This window comes from Odocoileus virginianus, chromosome 34, assembly GCF_023699985.2.
Source record: "Odocoileus virginianus isolate 20LAN1187 ecotype Illinois chromosome 34, Ovbor_1.2, whole genome shotgun sequence".
NCBI lineage: Eukaryota > Metazoa > Chordata > Mammalia > Artiodactyla > Cervidae > Odocoileus > Odocoileus virginianus.
In genome coordinates, this window is record NC_069707.1 from 4,046,105 (window position 1) to 4,062,378 (window position 16,274).

Sequence of the window (16,274 nt, forward strand, 5' to 3'; positions counted from 1 at the left end):
CCCCATGAACTGCAGCATGCCAGGCCTCCCTATCCATCATCAACTCCTGGGATTTACCTAAACTCATGTCCATTGAGTCGATGATGCCATCCAACCATCTCATCCTCTGTCGTCCCCTTCTCCCCCTGCCCTCAATCTTTCCCAGCATCAGGGTCTTTTCAAAAGAGTCAGCTCTTCGCACCAGGTGGCCAAAGTATTGGAGTTTCAGCTTCAGCATCAGTACTTCCAGTGAACACCCAGGACTGATCTCCTTTAGGATGGACTGGTTGGATCTCCTTGCAGTCCAAGGGACTCTCAAGAGTCTTCTCCAACACCACAGTTCAAAAGCATTGATTCTTTGGCACTCAGCTTTCTTCACAGTCCAACTCTCACATTCATACATGACCACTGGAAAAACCATAGCCTTGACTAGATGGACCTTTGTAGGCAAAGTAATGTCTCTACTTTTTAATATTCTGTCTAGGTTAGTCATAACTTTCCTTCCAAGGAGTAAGCATCTTTTAATTTCATGGCTGCAGTCACCATCTGCAGTGATTTTGGAGCCCAAAAAATAAAGTCAGCAACTCTTTCCACTGTTTCCCCATCCATTTGCCATGAAGTGATGGGACTGGATGCCATGATCTTAGTTTTCTGAATGTTGAGCTTTTTTTTTTTTTTTTTTTTAATTCTGAGCTCAGATCAAGTGTAGAAACCTTCATAGTTATATAAAGTTCTGCAGTAAAAACTTTTCATCATTGCTCAGAACTGATCAGCCTTTCATACATGTACACCCACAACCAACTCTCACTTACCCACCACTAAGCCCCTTGATTGTCCAGTCACCTTTACACACACACACACACACACACACACACATGAATGTTGAGCTTTAAGCCAACTTTTTCACGCTTCTCTTTAACTTTCATCAAGAGGCTCTTTAGTTCTTCTTCACTTTCTGCCATAAGGGTGATGTCATCTGCATATCTGAGGTTATCGATATTTCTCCCAGTAATCTTGATTCCAGCTTGTGCTTCTTCCAGCACAGAGTTTCTCATGATGTACAGCGCAAGTGAAATTGTGTTTGCTTTTCGTTTTCTTCTTTGCTTTATTCTGTTTTGCTTTTGCTAAGCCCCAGGTGACTTTTGCTCACTGTTAATTGAGAGAGGCACCGAGGACTTGACACTCATCTAGACTGATGGCTGGCTCAAGTATGACCACAGTGATGTCAAAATTAAACACCCAGAGGGATCGGGTAGAGAAGGAGGTGGGAGGGGGGATCGGGATGGGGAATACATGTAAATCCATGGCTGATTCATGTCAGTGTATGACAAAACCCACTACAATATTGTAAAGTAATTAGCCTCCAACTAATAAAAATAAATGAAAAAAATTAATGATATTTTAAGAAATGTGAAGATCAGCTAATGGATACCATTCAGAATTGGTTTCCTTGAAAAAAATCCAGAGTACCAGATAATAAATATAGTGAAATATCATAAATACTTAGGTACAGGACCTGGATATTTCTACATTTGCTTAATAAAAAATGTATGTTCATATAAAATATGAAAATTTAAGTATTTTTTTTTTCAAATGATGTTTTGCCTTAGAGTTGGGAGAAGTTTGAGTGAAAATTGCTCAGTCATGTCTGACTCTTTGTGATGTCATGGACTATACAGTCCATGGGATTCTCCAGGCAAGAATATTGGAATGGGTTGCCATGTCCTTCTCCATGAGATATTCCCAACCCAGGGATTGAACCCAGGTCTCCTGCATTGCAGGAAGTTTCTTTACCATCCAAGCTACCAGGAAAGCCCGTGTGTGTGTGTGTGTGTGTGTGTGTGTGTGTGTGTGTGTGTGTATACACATATTTTTAATATGGCTAGTTCTACCAAGAATTTAATGTCACTTACACTTTTTTTGTTAAGTTAAAGCAGACTTCCAGATAAGTATAAAATAAAAATAGGAAATATAAAGTCAAACATGTCAAAAATATACATTTTATAACATCTGAATACAAGCTTTTATAAGTACATTCAATTAAAAAAGTTGGCTTCATGTACCTTGTCAGTGATAGAAATGTAACACCTCTGAAAAGCAGGAAGACAAAATGCTTTCTTAATACTCCTTCCACCCTGGAAAATCTGCTCGAGTATAATTAAACCATGAGATGACTCATCTGTTTGGTTTCTACGTGTTTTTGTGGTATATTTGTTCAACTTTGATAACTTTCACGAGACACTAATAAGTTTCTGAGGGTTCCCCAGATGGTGCTAGTGGTAAAGACCTCACCTGCCAATGCAGGAGGCACAAGAGTGGTTTGATCCCTGCGTCAAAAATATCCCTTGGAAAAGGAAATGGAAACCTACTCCAGTGTTCTTGCCTGGAGAAGCCCATAGACAGAGGAGCCTGGAGGGATACAGTCCATGGGGTCGCAAGGAGTCAAACATGACTGAGCACACCATCCAATAAGTTTCTAAGGCAGATAGAAGGGTATCTTGGTAATCTTCTAAATCAAATTTACTTCTATAATGAAGAAGTATTTAGAAGTACCAGAAGTTACCTATCCTCTGTAGGGTGCAAGAAAGTATCCTTTAAGAATTGTAGAAATTCAGATAAACTGTGTCAAAATTACTCTTCAGGTGAACCAAGTTGAGAAGTTACTTGGCTTCCCTGGTGGCTCAGCTGGTAAAGAATCGGCCTGCAATGTGGGAAACCAGTGTCTGGGGCCTGTGGGAAATGGGGGATGTTAGTCAATGGATTGGAGAAGTAAATGGCAATCCACTCAAGTTCTTGCCTGGAGAATCCCATGGACAGGGGACCTGGCAGGCTGCAGTCTATGGGGTCACAAGGAGGCAGACATGACTGAGTGACTAACACATAGTCAATGGATGCAAACTTTCAGTTATAAGACGAATATATTCTGGAAAATCACATGTACACCCTGGTGATTGGAGATCCTAATATTGAATTATATACTTAGAAGTATAAATAAATCTTAAGTGCTTTCACTACAGAAAAGAAATGGTAATTATGTGACATGATGGAGGTGTTAGCTAACCTATGGTGGTAATCATTTTTGTTCAGTTCAGTCACTCAGTCCTGTCTGACTCTTTGCAGCTCCATAGACTGCGGCCCACCAGGCTTCCCTGTCCATCACCAAATCCCACAATTTGCTCAAACTCATGTCCGTGATGCCATCCATCCATCTACAGAGGACAATCCTTGTAGGACAATCCTCTGTTGTCCCCTTCTTCTCCTGCCTTCAATCTTTCACAGCATCAAGGTCTTTCCCAATGAATCAGTTCTTCACATCAGGTGGCCAAAGGATTGGAGTTTCAGCTTTAGCATCAGTCCTTCCAATGAATATTCAGGACTGATTTCCTTTAGGATGGACTGGTTGGATCTCCTTGCAGTCCAAGGGACTCTCAAGAGTCTTCTCCAACAGCCCAGTTCAAAAGCATCAATTCTTTGGTGCTCAGCTTTCTTTATGGTCCAACTCTCACATCCATATATGACTACTGGAAAAGCCATAGCTTTGACTAGATGGACCTTTGTCAGTAAATGAATGTCTCTGCTTACATTACCACATGTAAAAGCTAGTGGGAAGGTGCGGCATAAACCAGGGAGCTCAGCTCAGCGCTCTGTGATGACCTAGAGAGGCGTGGTAGGGGGTCGCTGGGGAGGAGGTACAAGAGGGAGAGCATGTATGTATACATATAGCTGATTCACTTCATTGTACAGCAGAAACTAACAGAGCCTGGTAAAACTATACTCCAATAAAAATATCCATATGTATATATAAGTGTATCAAATCAACAATACATATATTTCAAATTGACATAACATTATATGTCAATTGTTTCTAAATAAAGCTTGGGAAATATAAATATTTTGAAATTAAGCTCATGTAATTATCTTCCAGAGGAATTCATTAATTAATATAATTATAGATGTCAATTTCAGAGATCAATTAAAAGTTTAAGAATAATTGGTAATGCTTTATTTATCAAAGGATTTTATTCCTAATATTTTAGGGATATGTATATTAAAATAAGGATACAATTGCAATTGAAACAAATGTCTTGATTTTTAAATTGTGATGGTGCTGTAACATGTAAAGAATTTAAGCATTTTTAATTCTCACTAATTAGTAATGGAAACATTTATTCATTATTATTAAACAACCAAACCAACTAGTTTGGAAAACAGCTGGCATAGTCAGAGTTTTAATTTGTAGTGATAGGCATTTTCAAAGATACTCCATTATATTCTATACACTTGTCAATTTCTCTGTATATTGAGAATGGAATTATAGGAGTCACAAAGCTATGTTATCATTCATACATGAGCTAAATATGCACTTGACAGACACTAACTGAGCACATACTATTTACCTAGAGTTGGGTGTATTTTGGAATAATGGTGATAAGGCTAACAAAATGAATGGACATGGAGAAGATAGATAGATAGATAGGGATAGACACGCTCTAAATACTTTATATATTTAGTATGTATACAAAATACTAAAATATACTTAATATACTTTATAAAATTATGAAGTATCTAAATTTATATATTTTTGTATATAAAGTTTATGTATAGTATATATATGTATATAGAGAGAGTATACATATAGATATATAATAATTTTCAAATAACATAAGGTGGTAAATGTTGTATCTCTTTTTACAGAAAATTAGAAAGAGAAGTAACTTGCTTAGTAATTTTATTATAATTTTGTATTATGGCTGTCTGAAGACAGTCTTTTTCCTAGGATCCAATATTGCCAAACAATATTTAGTAAAGAGATGAAGAAATAGGAACAAACAGATGCATTCAGAGAGAATCTGCAGAAATGGACAGCAAAGCTGAAATAAATTCAGAGGTCAAGTGAGACTTGAAGAGAGAGTTGAACAAGAGGACAACGATAGAAAGAATGGCTTTAAAGGGGGAATAAAAGGTTAATATGTATGAGTGAATTTGTTTAGCAGAAACAGAGCAACAGTTGGAATGTAGCGTGAGAAGAGAGAAGGTGACTACAGTAACGCACAAAACTGTCCTGGGTCTTAATTTAAGAGGCTTTAATTAAATGTAAGTGGCTATTGTGGGCCCTCAAACGTTCTTACAGAGACAGTGATGGTTAATTCTGGACAGCGGAAGCTTAATGCTGATGTAAAATTGATCAAAGAAGGGTGAAATGAGCACAGAGAAGCCAGGACGGGACTGGGGAGGGGGGGGCGATGTGAGGAGTTCTCTTGTCACAGTCAAGGAACCGGAAGAGCACAATCTGCCGAAGAGGAACCGGAAGTGGACTGCGTGGGAAAGGTGCTTAATTTAAAGCCACAGATGTGAAATGACCCTGTCCCGAGGTTAAGAAATTATGAACTTTAGTGGATTAGGGGTACCTTCCGTTCTATTACATAACTTGAACAGAAATGTAAGCATTGCAAAAAGAAGTTATATTTGTATGTGTGTGTTTTGGGCGGGGTGGGGGAAGATATGAAGGTCAAAATTATTTCACCTGTTAACAGTCCACTGTAGCTTAGAGATGTTTGCCCAGCATCCTGTCCCTTGAATGAGGCCTTTTAGGACAGGTCATTAGATTACGAGATTTGTCTAGGTCGCAAAGAGTCGGACACGACTGAGCGACTGAACTGAACTGAACTGAACTGAACTGAAACTTATGAGGAGAAGAGTCAAAGGAGTAACCAGTTGTGAAACAGAAATGTCTGTGAAAAACTACTCCTAACACATGACACCTTCAAATTCCATTCAAGCCCCTTTGCTTAAGGCCATAGTCATTTCACACAAAGTGCAGACAAACACAGGGATGAATCAAAGCCTCTGGGACTTTTGCAAGACGAGCTAGTTATAACCAGTGTCAGTACTTTTCAACCCAATCAGTCATTCACTAGGGATCATAAAAAGTAAAACAATGTTTATACACAGTGTTCAGATCCCATTAAAACATTAAAAATCACATTAGAGAGTAGCTTAGAAAAATGATACTAAACCTCATCGAAAAATTCTGAAAGCAGGTATCAGAACAATGGTAGTCCAACACGTACCATGATTTGTTGTTCAGTGTCTAAGCTGTGTCCGACTCCTTGCAACCCCATGGACTGCAAACACCAGGCCTCCTCATCCTTCACTATCTCCTTGAGTTTGTGCAAACTCATGTCCATTGAGTCCAGATACCATCTAACCATCTCATATTTTGTCATACCTTTCTCATCCTGTCCTGCCTCTTTGCCAGCATCAGGGTCTTTTCCAGCAAGTCAGCTCTTCACATCAGGTGGCCAAAGTAATGGAGCTTCAGCTTCTGTACCAGTCCCTCCAATGAATATTCAGGTTTGAGTCCCTTTAGGATTGACTGGTCTGACCTCCTGGTGTGATTTCAAGAGTCCTCCAGCACCACAGCTGGAAAGCATAAATTCTTCAGTGCTCAGCCTTCTTCAGGTTCAACTTTCACATCCATACATGACTATTGGAAAACCATAGCTTTGACTCTACAGACCTTCATCAGCAAAGTGATGTCTCTGCTTTTTAATATGCCATCTAGGTTTGTCATGGTTTTTCTTCCAAGGAGTAAGCATCTTTTAATTTCATGGCTGCAATCACATTCTGCAGTGATTTGGGAGCCAAAGATAATAAAGTCTATCACTGTTTCTATTTTCTCCCCATCTGTTTGTCACAAAGTTATGGGACAGGTTGCCATGATCTTAGTTTCTTGAATGCTGAGTTTAAGCCAGCTTTTTCACTCCCCTCTTTCACCTTCATCAAGAGGCTCTTTAGGTCCTCTGCTTTCTGTCATTAGGGTGGTATCATCTGCATATCTGAGGTTGTTGATATTTCTCCTAGCATTTTTTTTTTTCCATGCTCTTTATTTCTTAAGCTTAAAATTTCCTATATATCCTGGCAATCTTGATTCCAGCTTCCGAGTCATCCAGCCCTACATTAAACTTAGTATATAGCTACAAAAATTAATACCATTATATATGAAAAGGAAACACAAAGTCTATCAAATAATACAGAGAATATAAACACAAAAAATGCAAAAATTCAAATTATAAAGCAGTCTCATTTTGCATGAGAATAGGAATTATGTTTCACATATTAATCAGTTTGGGATAACTCATCATTTGGCAAAAAATTAAGCTAGATCTCTACCTTATCACTAAGTCAAATAACATTACAGTTTGATCAAGAGTTTAAATGTAAAAAATAAAATAGTAACAAACAGCTCAAGGAAAAAAGCATGTAGTTTTTTTTATAATTGCAATGTGCAAAAATATAAACAAAAGTCAAAAGCCATAAGAGAAAAATTGATAGGTTTAAAAAGGAAAGTGAAAATTTAAGTCAAATGTCCATTGGATAGCAAAGAATATAGTTCATAACTTAAATGTGATAGCTAACACCAAATTTTTCAATTTGTAAAAAGTCCTGTATATATTATAATGAAGAGACACAAAAGCAAATTATAGACAATTTATAGAAAAAAAAGGTAAAAAATTAACAAATTTTGATTTTACTCACAATAAAATAAATGCTAGTTAACATAATTATTCCACATTACAAAAACATTAGGATTAAAAATATTTTCAAGTTACTGATAAATATTATGTCTCCCACACTGTAGCATTTTACATTATTAACTCATTTAATCCTCCCAACAGCCCTATGAAATGAGGAAACTGACCAACTTCTCATAGTGAACAAATATAGAAGTCGTGGTTCATATTCAAACAGGACAAGCTTTAGGACTGGCCTCACAAATATACTGTGAAAATAAGAGCATTTTTGATACTTCATGCTTGGACACAAGGGGAGAAGCAAAAGTCTCAAAATATGGTTGTGGGAGTGTGAAGCTTTTTGGAGGTTATTTTGGTTGTATTTATTTAATTTTGTCCCAAGGGTTTTATTGCCATGAAATTATTCCTCACTAGTCACTTACACAAATTTTACATATACATATATATATATATGAAAGTTTCATTTAGTTTGTAAAAGCAAAACATTGGTCAGCTGAACAATTTGCCAATTGGAAAACTGGTTGAACAATGAATTGCAACAACCCTCAACATTTTTAGTCAGCTTATTGTATGAGAAACATAGAATCATTTCATAACAGATGAAGATAGTATAAAAAATTATGGTTGTATTTAACTCATCTATGTAGATATAAATAAAATATTGTCTGTTCAAACCCAACAGTGTGTGAGATTAATAAATCATGACCAAGTATGTTTATCCAAGAAGGGAAAAATATTTCTGTAATAAATAATCTATCAGTACAATGGTCAGATTTAAGGAAGAAAATGATATAATCATCTGGATAGATTCAGAAAAAACATTTGATGATGTTCAATATCTATTTACGACTTTTAAGAACCCTCAGCCTGTTAGAAATAAAAGAGAATTTCCTTAACTTGCCTAAAGTAGCTTATCAAAAATCTACAGCAAACATTATTCTTAATGGAAAAATTATAGAGCTCATTTCCTCTAAAAAGCAGAACAAGACAAGCATGTGTGTTTTCAACCCTAGTGTTCAACAAAGAATAGAATTCCCAGCCATTGTTGTAAGAGAAAAAAAAGAGAGAGAGAAAAGCAAGCAATGAAGTGATTTTTAGGTTACAAAAATCATTATTTGCCTATGATTATGTCATCTACATATGTAAGAAGCATAGACAAACTATGATAATGAATGAGAGAGCTCAGCATATTTATTGAATACATGAGTAAATTACAAAATGCAGAATAATTTGTCAGTCAGTCAGTTCAGTTGCTCAGTCGTGTCTGACTCTTTGTGACCCCATGAACTGCCTGTAGTGACATAATAGAAAGTAAAATATTTATGATAAGCATACAATATAACACCTAGTAGCTATTAAATATACACCTAAAGGCATAATCAATGACCTCAGTAAAGGATCAAGAAAGATATAAGTAAATCAGTGAGATGACATAGAAATGTCGATTTATGCCAAATTGGTGGAGAAATTCAGTTCAGTTCAGTTCAGTCGCTCAGTTATGTCCAACTCTTTGTGACCCCATGAACCGCAACACACCAGACCTCCCTGTCCATCACCAACTCCCAGAGTCCACCCAAACCCACGTCCATTGAGTTGGTGATGCCAGCTCATCCTCTGTCATCCCCTTTTCCTCCTGCCCTCAATCTTTCCCAGCATCAAGGTCTTTTCCAATGAGTCAGCTCTTCACAACAGGTGGCCAAAGTATTGGAGTTTCAGCTTCAACATCAGTACTTCCAATGAACACCCAGGACTGATCTCCTTTAGGATGGACTGGTTGGATCTCCTTGCAGTCCAAGGGACTCTCAAGAGTCTTCTCCAACACCACAATTCAAAAGCATCAATTTTTCGGCACTCAGCTTTCTTCACAGTCCAACTCTCACATCCATACATGACTCCTGGAAAAACCATAGCCTTGACTAGATGGACCTTTGTTGGCAAAGTAATGTCTCTGCTTTTTAATATGCTATCTAGGTTGGTTATAACTTTCCTTCCAAGGAGTATGCATCTTTTAATTTCATGCTATGCTAATTAAAGCCTCCGCTGAATTTTTTTTTAAGGAACTCAAGAATCTTATTTTGAAATGTACACAGGGAAATAAAGATCCAAACAGAGCTAAGAAACAAGGGAATTGTTAAAATATCGATAATATCACTCATCATTGAAACGCCAATTTTATGAAGGCAGGGATTTTTGCCTTTATTTTTTCACTGCTAAATCCTAATGTGAAGAGTTGAATCATTGGAAAAGACTCTGATGCTGAGAAAGAAAAAGGGCAGGAAGAGAAGGGGGCTACAGAGAATGAGATGGTTGGATGGTGTCATCATCTCAATGGGTAAGTTTTAGCAAGCTACAGGAGATGGTGAAGAACAGAGAAGCCTGGTATGCTGCAGTCTATGAATTTGCGAAGAGTCAAACACAACTTAGTGACTGGACAACAACAACAATATCTCTTTTATTTGAAATCACACCTGCTACATAACATACACTCAACAAATACTTGTTGAATGAAAGCTGCATTTGCTACTGGTACCATGATAGATTGCACTAGGTCCTTGGAACATAGGATGGCCTGGACTCCATAGAGATTGCAAACCAGAAATGTAAATCAACTTTACACAAGCAAATGGTCAGATAAGTTTAGTGAGTTCCATCAAAAAGTAAGAGCAGAGTGAAATGGATTCTCATAAAAGGAGAAATTAACCTTCTGTATACCCTGAGACTGGCACTTGTAAACAGTGAATGGACATTGTGAATGAATCTTTCTTTCTTTACCATTTAACATAGGGAAGGCTCTGGAAGGGCATCATCACGTGAAACTCAGAGAGGGTTTGTGGGAAAGGGAATTATATCTCCAGTTAAGTCACCAATTGGATTCTTTCCATACATGCATCAGTTGTGTGCTTCAGGCTAATGTGCTTCAGTTGTGTCTGACTGTTTGAGACGCTATGGATGGTTGCCCTCTAGGCTCCTCTGTCCATGGGATTTTCTAGGCGAGAATACAGGAGTGCGTTGCCATGCCCTCCTCCAGGGGATCTCCCCAACTCAGGGATGAAACCAAGTCTCTTAAGTCTCCTGCAGTGGCAGGTGGGTTCTTTATCACTAGCACCACCTGGTAAGCACCATGTTTCCTTCAGACAAAATCTTTAAAAGATTAAATGTGATTTTAAAGAATATTCTGATATATTAGAATCCTAAATAAATAACAAGCAGTTATTTTTAATACCAAAAACTATTTGGAATTCTAGAAGTGTGACTTTCAACAAATTTTGCTATTTTTTAGATGTAGTGATACACTAATTAGTCAAATAGTTAAGAGAACACTTAAATGACATTATTAATATTTCAAAACTGTTGATCCAAATATATATATAAGCTCTGTGATTAGATTCAAGTTAATATAAAAGATAGATTGAACTTGAGAGAAAAAAAACAAAAAGCAAGAAACAAGGTATATATTTCTTTTTATTAAATCATAGCCTGAAGTTATTTTTATTTTCCTAAGTAAGATATCTGCAGTGAGCTACAATATTAAACTATGACTCTGGGAACACAGTCTTTTCTAGACAAGGTAATTTCAACAAGTAATCACCTGAGGATGCTCCAAAAAGTGAGAACAGGACTCATCATCAAGTTTCCACACACCTGGCTGATAATCTCTAGAATATTTATACTTTCTTAAAGTTTGATTAATCACAATTGTCATCATTCAGTTGCTCAGTCATGTCCAACTCTTTGTGACCCCATGGACTGCAAACTGCCAGGCTCCTTTGTCCTTCACCATGTCCTGGAGCTTGCTCAAACTCATGTCCATTGAGTCAACAATGCCATCCAACTATCTCATCCTCTGATGACCCCTTCTCTTCCTGCCTTCAATCTTGCCCGGCGTCAGGGTCTTTTCTAATGAGTCAGCTCTTTGCATCAGGAGGCAAACAATTGAAGCTTCAGCATCAGTCCTTCCAATAAATGTCGAGGATTGATTTCCTTTAGGATGGACTGATTGGATCTCCTTGTAGTTCAAGGGACTCTCAAAAGTCTTCTCCAACACCACAGTTCAAAAGCATCAACTCTTCAGTGCTCACCCTTCTTTATGGTCCAACTCTCACATCCATACATGACTAATGGAAAAACCATAGCTTTGGCTAGACAACCTTTGTTGGCCAAGTAATGTCTCTGCTTTTTAATATGCTATCTAGGTTTGTCATAGCTTTTCTTCCAAGGAGCAAATGTCTTTTAATTTCATGACTGTGTCACCATCTGCAGTGATTTTGGAGCTCCCAAAATAGTCTATCACTGTTTCCATTGTTTTCCCAACTATTTGCTATGAAGTGATGGGACCAGATGACATGATCGTCATGTTTTGAATGTTGAGTTTAAGCTAGTTTTTTCTAGTCTCCTCTTTCACTTTCATTAAGAGGCTCTTTAGTTCCTCTTCATTTTCTGCTGTAACAGTGGTGTCATGTGAATATCTGAGGCTATTGATATTTCTCCCAGCAATCTTGATTCCAGATTCTGCTTCATCTAGCCTGGCACTTTGCATGATGCATATAAGTTAAATAAGCAAGGTGACAACACACAGCACTGACGTACTCTTCCCCATTTGGAATCAGTCTGTTTTTCCATGTCCAGTTCTAACTGTTGCTTCCTGACCTGCATACAGATTTCTCAGGAGGCAGTTCAGGTGGTCTGGTATTCCCATCTCTTGAAGAATTTTCCACAGTTTGTTGTGAGCCATACAATAAAGGCTTTCACGTAATCAATGAAGCAGAAGTAGATATTTTTCTGGAACGCTCTTCCTTTTTCTATGATCAAATGGATGTTGGCAATTTGATCTCTGGTTCCTCTGCCTTTTCTAAATCCAGCTTGTACATCTGGAAGTTTTCATTTCGTGTACTGTTGAAGCCTGGCTTGGAGAATTTTGAGCATGACCTTGAGTGCAATTGTGCGGTAGCTTGAACATTTTTTGGCATTGTCTTTCTTTGGGATTTGAATGAAAACTGACCTTTTCCAGTCCTGTAGCCACCTCTGAGTTTTCGAAATTTGCTGGCATGTTGAGTGTAGGACATAAACAGCATCATCTTTTAGGATTTGAAATAGCTCAACTGGAATTCCATCACCTCTATTAGCTTTGATTGTAGGGATTCTTCCTAAGGCCCACTTGACTTTACATTCCAGACTGTCTGGTTATAGGTGAGAGATCACACCCTTGTTGTTATCTCAGTCATGAAGATATTTTTTTGTATAGTTCTTTTGTGTATGATCGCCACGTTTTCTTAATATCTCTGACTTCTGTTAGTTTCATACCATTTCTGTTCCTTATTGTGCCTATCTTTGCATGAAATGTTCCCTTGGTGTCTCTAATTTTTTTTAAGAGATGTCTAGCCTTTCCCATTCTATTTTTTCCCCTTTATTTCTTTGCATTGATCACTCTGGAAGGCTTTCTTATCTCTACTTGCTATTCGTTGAAACTCTGCACTCTGAAGGGCATATCTTTTCTTTTCTCCATTAATCACAATGGTGGAGTAGTATTCAGCAGAAACATTGGGACCTACTGCCTGTGGACAATTGTGTGCTAAGTGGGTATTGTCTAGACTTGATGCCATTACTTTGCGAGAAGAAAAGTCTCCATACCTCCATGTACCTAACCCAAGTTTTAAATATTAAGGAAAAAATATTCACATTTCCCTATTGGACATGAACCTGAGCAAGCTACAGGAGATAGTGAAAGATAAGGGAGCTTACTGTCCTGCAGTCAGACACGACTTAGCAACTAATCAACAACCAAATCAAGACACGGTGGACAACACTCAATAGAAATCCATGCACCCCATCTCCTGCTTTAGAAGTAGAGCACAGTTAAGATTTTGGTTTCACTTGGGGCTTTTCAGTTAAGAAATTTCAAATGTACTTTTATTGAGGCCTTTATATACCTCCTAGTAGTTTACAACAGATTTTCCTTCATTGTGTCATCTTCAAAATTAATTACACGGTAATAGTGTTACCTGAGAAAGGAGAAGGATATTCATATTTGAAGACGAAGCCAAGTGCCTACATGAAAGATAAAATGAATGCTCAGCCCAGCTTGTTACAGCCATGCTCTATTTAGAAGATATTGGTATTCTCGTGCACTGCCTTTATAACCATCGCCGGGATTTATGGCAGTTAAAGCATTATCTAAATGAGCAGACGAACAAAATAAAGTGAAAGTCTCTTACATGACTAACTGTAAAATATCATAAAACAAATAAATTAATTCAATTGTATTCTTCAAATGACATTTTCAGAGCAACGCTTTCGCTTAATGTCTTTTTGAAGGAAGAATTGCTAGGCTCTGCTGAAAGGAGTGCATTTTGAAAACTGCTCCTTGATAATTGTCACTGATACGTTTCTAATTTACAGAACGTTCTGCCTGGAAACGAAGAGCACCCTTTGCTGCACTGTGGGTGACAGAAAACGCTTTACTGGGGCTATGACTGCTGAAACAGTGGAGGTTTATCTGAACCATTTGTAATCACACAGGAGGCAGAATGTGTGAAACAGGTAGGAAACGGAGCCACTATATACGGGTAATTCCAGGAATATTCAAATCGGCTGATCTCAAAGAATAACCTCACATTTCAAGTCAGCGTAAGACGCACCAGCGGGGTGTCACTGCAGCTACGACTAAGAGGACACCATAGGATCAGAGGCGTTTTCAGGAGCTATGAACCTCACAACGGCATATCAGAAAATCTCTGGTGCTTTCACTCTGATGTGTTTCAAGAGCAGAATAGTAAGGGGAAGAGACCTGTGTAGGCCAGTAGACTGAGGCATAATGAGGGCTGATGTCCATTCTCCTGGGTGCCAATGTCTGCTCTCCCTGCCTATGAAGAAAAGCATGCAGGTATAAAACAGGTGGAAACCCATGTGCGGGGGTGAGGGTGGGGGCTCCTCACATTCTAGGGGTTGAGGGGCAATATCACTGTTTTCTGAGATCCAGACTAGAGCGGACTGGAGAAATCAAAGACCTAGCTCTCCTGATTTGAGTTACTGCAGCCTGGGACCTGCATTGGTTGCAGTGTTGAGATCGCTAACAGGCAGGAGTATTTTAGAAGTTTTCTTTAACATCTTCTAAAGATACAGGTCCGCTTAGGTCATTAGCAGAATGGAAAGAGGGAAAAGTGTCAAAACAGTAACTTTCAACAAATATGTATTGAGCAGCTATTATGCGTCTGACTGTTCTGGATTTTGTGAATATAGAAGTGGTATAGACAGAGACCTTGCTCTTCTAGAACTTATCTTCGAGTGATTTTTCACCAGAGAACATAAAGAAATGAATTTTAGCCCTGCCCCAATTTGAACCTAATCCAGCATAGGTAGAGATTTCTTACTTAGCTGTAGCTATTTCCTTTCCATGACCATAACAGATAATCAGAGCTTTAGCTATAACAGATGCACAAATAAATATTTGTAGAAACTTGTAGTAGAAACTTGCAGTAAATTGATGTTTTTTTTTTTAATCAAGTTTCAAGGCTTTATTTTATTTTGGAAAACCAAATTTACATTAGTGTAGTATCCCTGTGCAGGAGAGCCTGTAAGCCCTGCTGACACTGTGGTGCGGAGGGATGATGCTGTGATGAATAATGGCGGTACCTACGAAAAATAGAGGATTTCTTGGAGCGACCCTAGTGAAATGCCATATGAACCCTCTCTTTCTTTTCATGGAAAGGTCAACCACTGCCTGTCTGTTGCTGTGTCTGTAATGTCTCACTTAAGTAATCTCTCTGCTCACTTAAGTAATCTCTCTGTACCTGGAGTTTTGAGCTGAGCCCAGAAGGCAGCTAGCAATCACTCTCCTTCTCTAATCTAAGCAATGCAAACCTGTCAGGAGTGTGACTCCTAGTAAAGACTACCTTTCATGGAAATATAAAGTTACCATAGGGCAACATGAAAATAAGTGAAGTTCCAGATAGAAATTTCTCTGGGTAGTTTTGAAGGATAACTACCACTGGCTAAATACAGAGGAGAATTCATTAATCCCCACATTAATTTGCTCTGGTTCAACAACTACTCATCAAGATTCTACATGTGCAAGAAACAATTCTAGGGACAGGGACTAGGGTAATAAACAAAACAAGTAAGGTAGCTGCTCTTAACGAAATAAAGGAAATATAAATCAGTAGTCGTGCAATGAGTTATTTAATTATGCATGTGACTTGTGCTGCTAAAAAGAAATAAAGGATGACATCAGAACGTGAAGCACCAGAACTGGTGCCATGGACAGCCCATTCTGAAGATCAAAGCTTGAACTATAAACCTCTAAAATCCTTAAGGTTACCTGCAGATTCATTGGGGCCAGCAGGTGCCCTCTTGGTGGGGATAACTGCAGACAGCCATCTCCCTCTGTGGGTCTGACCTTCACTTACACTGGTTTATTTTGCTAGGCTCAGTGCTATTTGAAGGATGTTTCAAGATATTTATGCATCTCGTTTAAAGGAGTAGGTTCATCTAAGTAAAACCTGTCATATGAGCAGAAATAGAAAGCTGTGTTTAAGGAAGTGAACAGAACCCGTGTAGCTCAGACAAGCTATACTAGAGACAGAATGTAGAGTGACGATGCATTCCCCACGCTGACCGTCAGAGTCTTACCTCTGTTGAAGACTGCAGTACTTTTCCTGAGAGCTTCTGGCAGTCACTGAACGGTTCCAGGCCCGTGGATAACAAATCGGATTTTCATTTTGCAAAGATCATCTTGGGTGTAATGTAGAAAGTATTTTGGAAAGA

The 16,274-nt window shown here is 38.2% G+C and overlaps 1 non-coding gene across 1 annotated transcript; it reads right to left on the reverse strand.

Moving 5' to 3' along the window:
- Positions 1-668: 668 nt before the first annotated feature.
- On the reverse strand, positions 669-740 carry LOC139033081 (small nucleolar RNA U2-30). Its single transcript, XR_011485716.1, has one exon. It is a non-coding gene; the product is annotated as a small nucleolar RNA U2-30 (small nucleolar RNA).
- Positions 741-16,274: the final 15,534 nt, after the last annotated feature.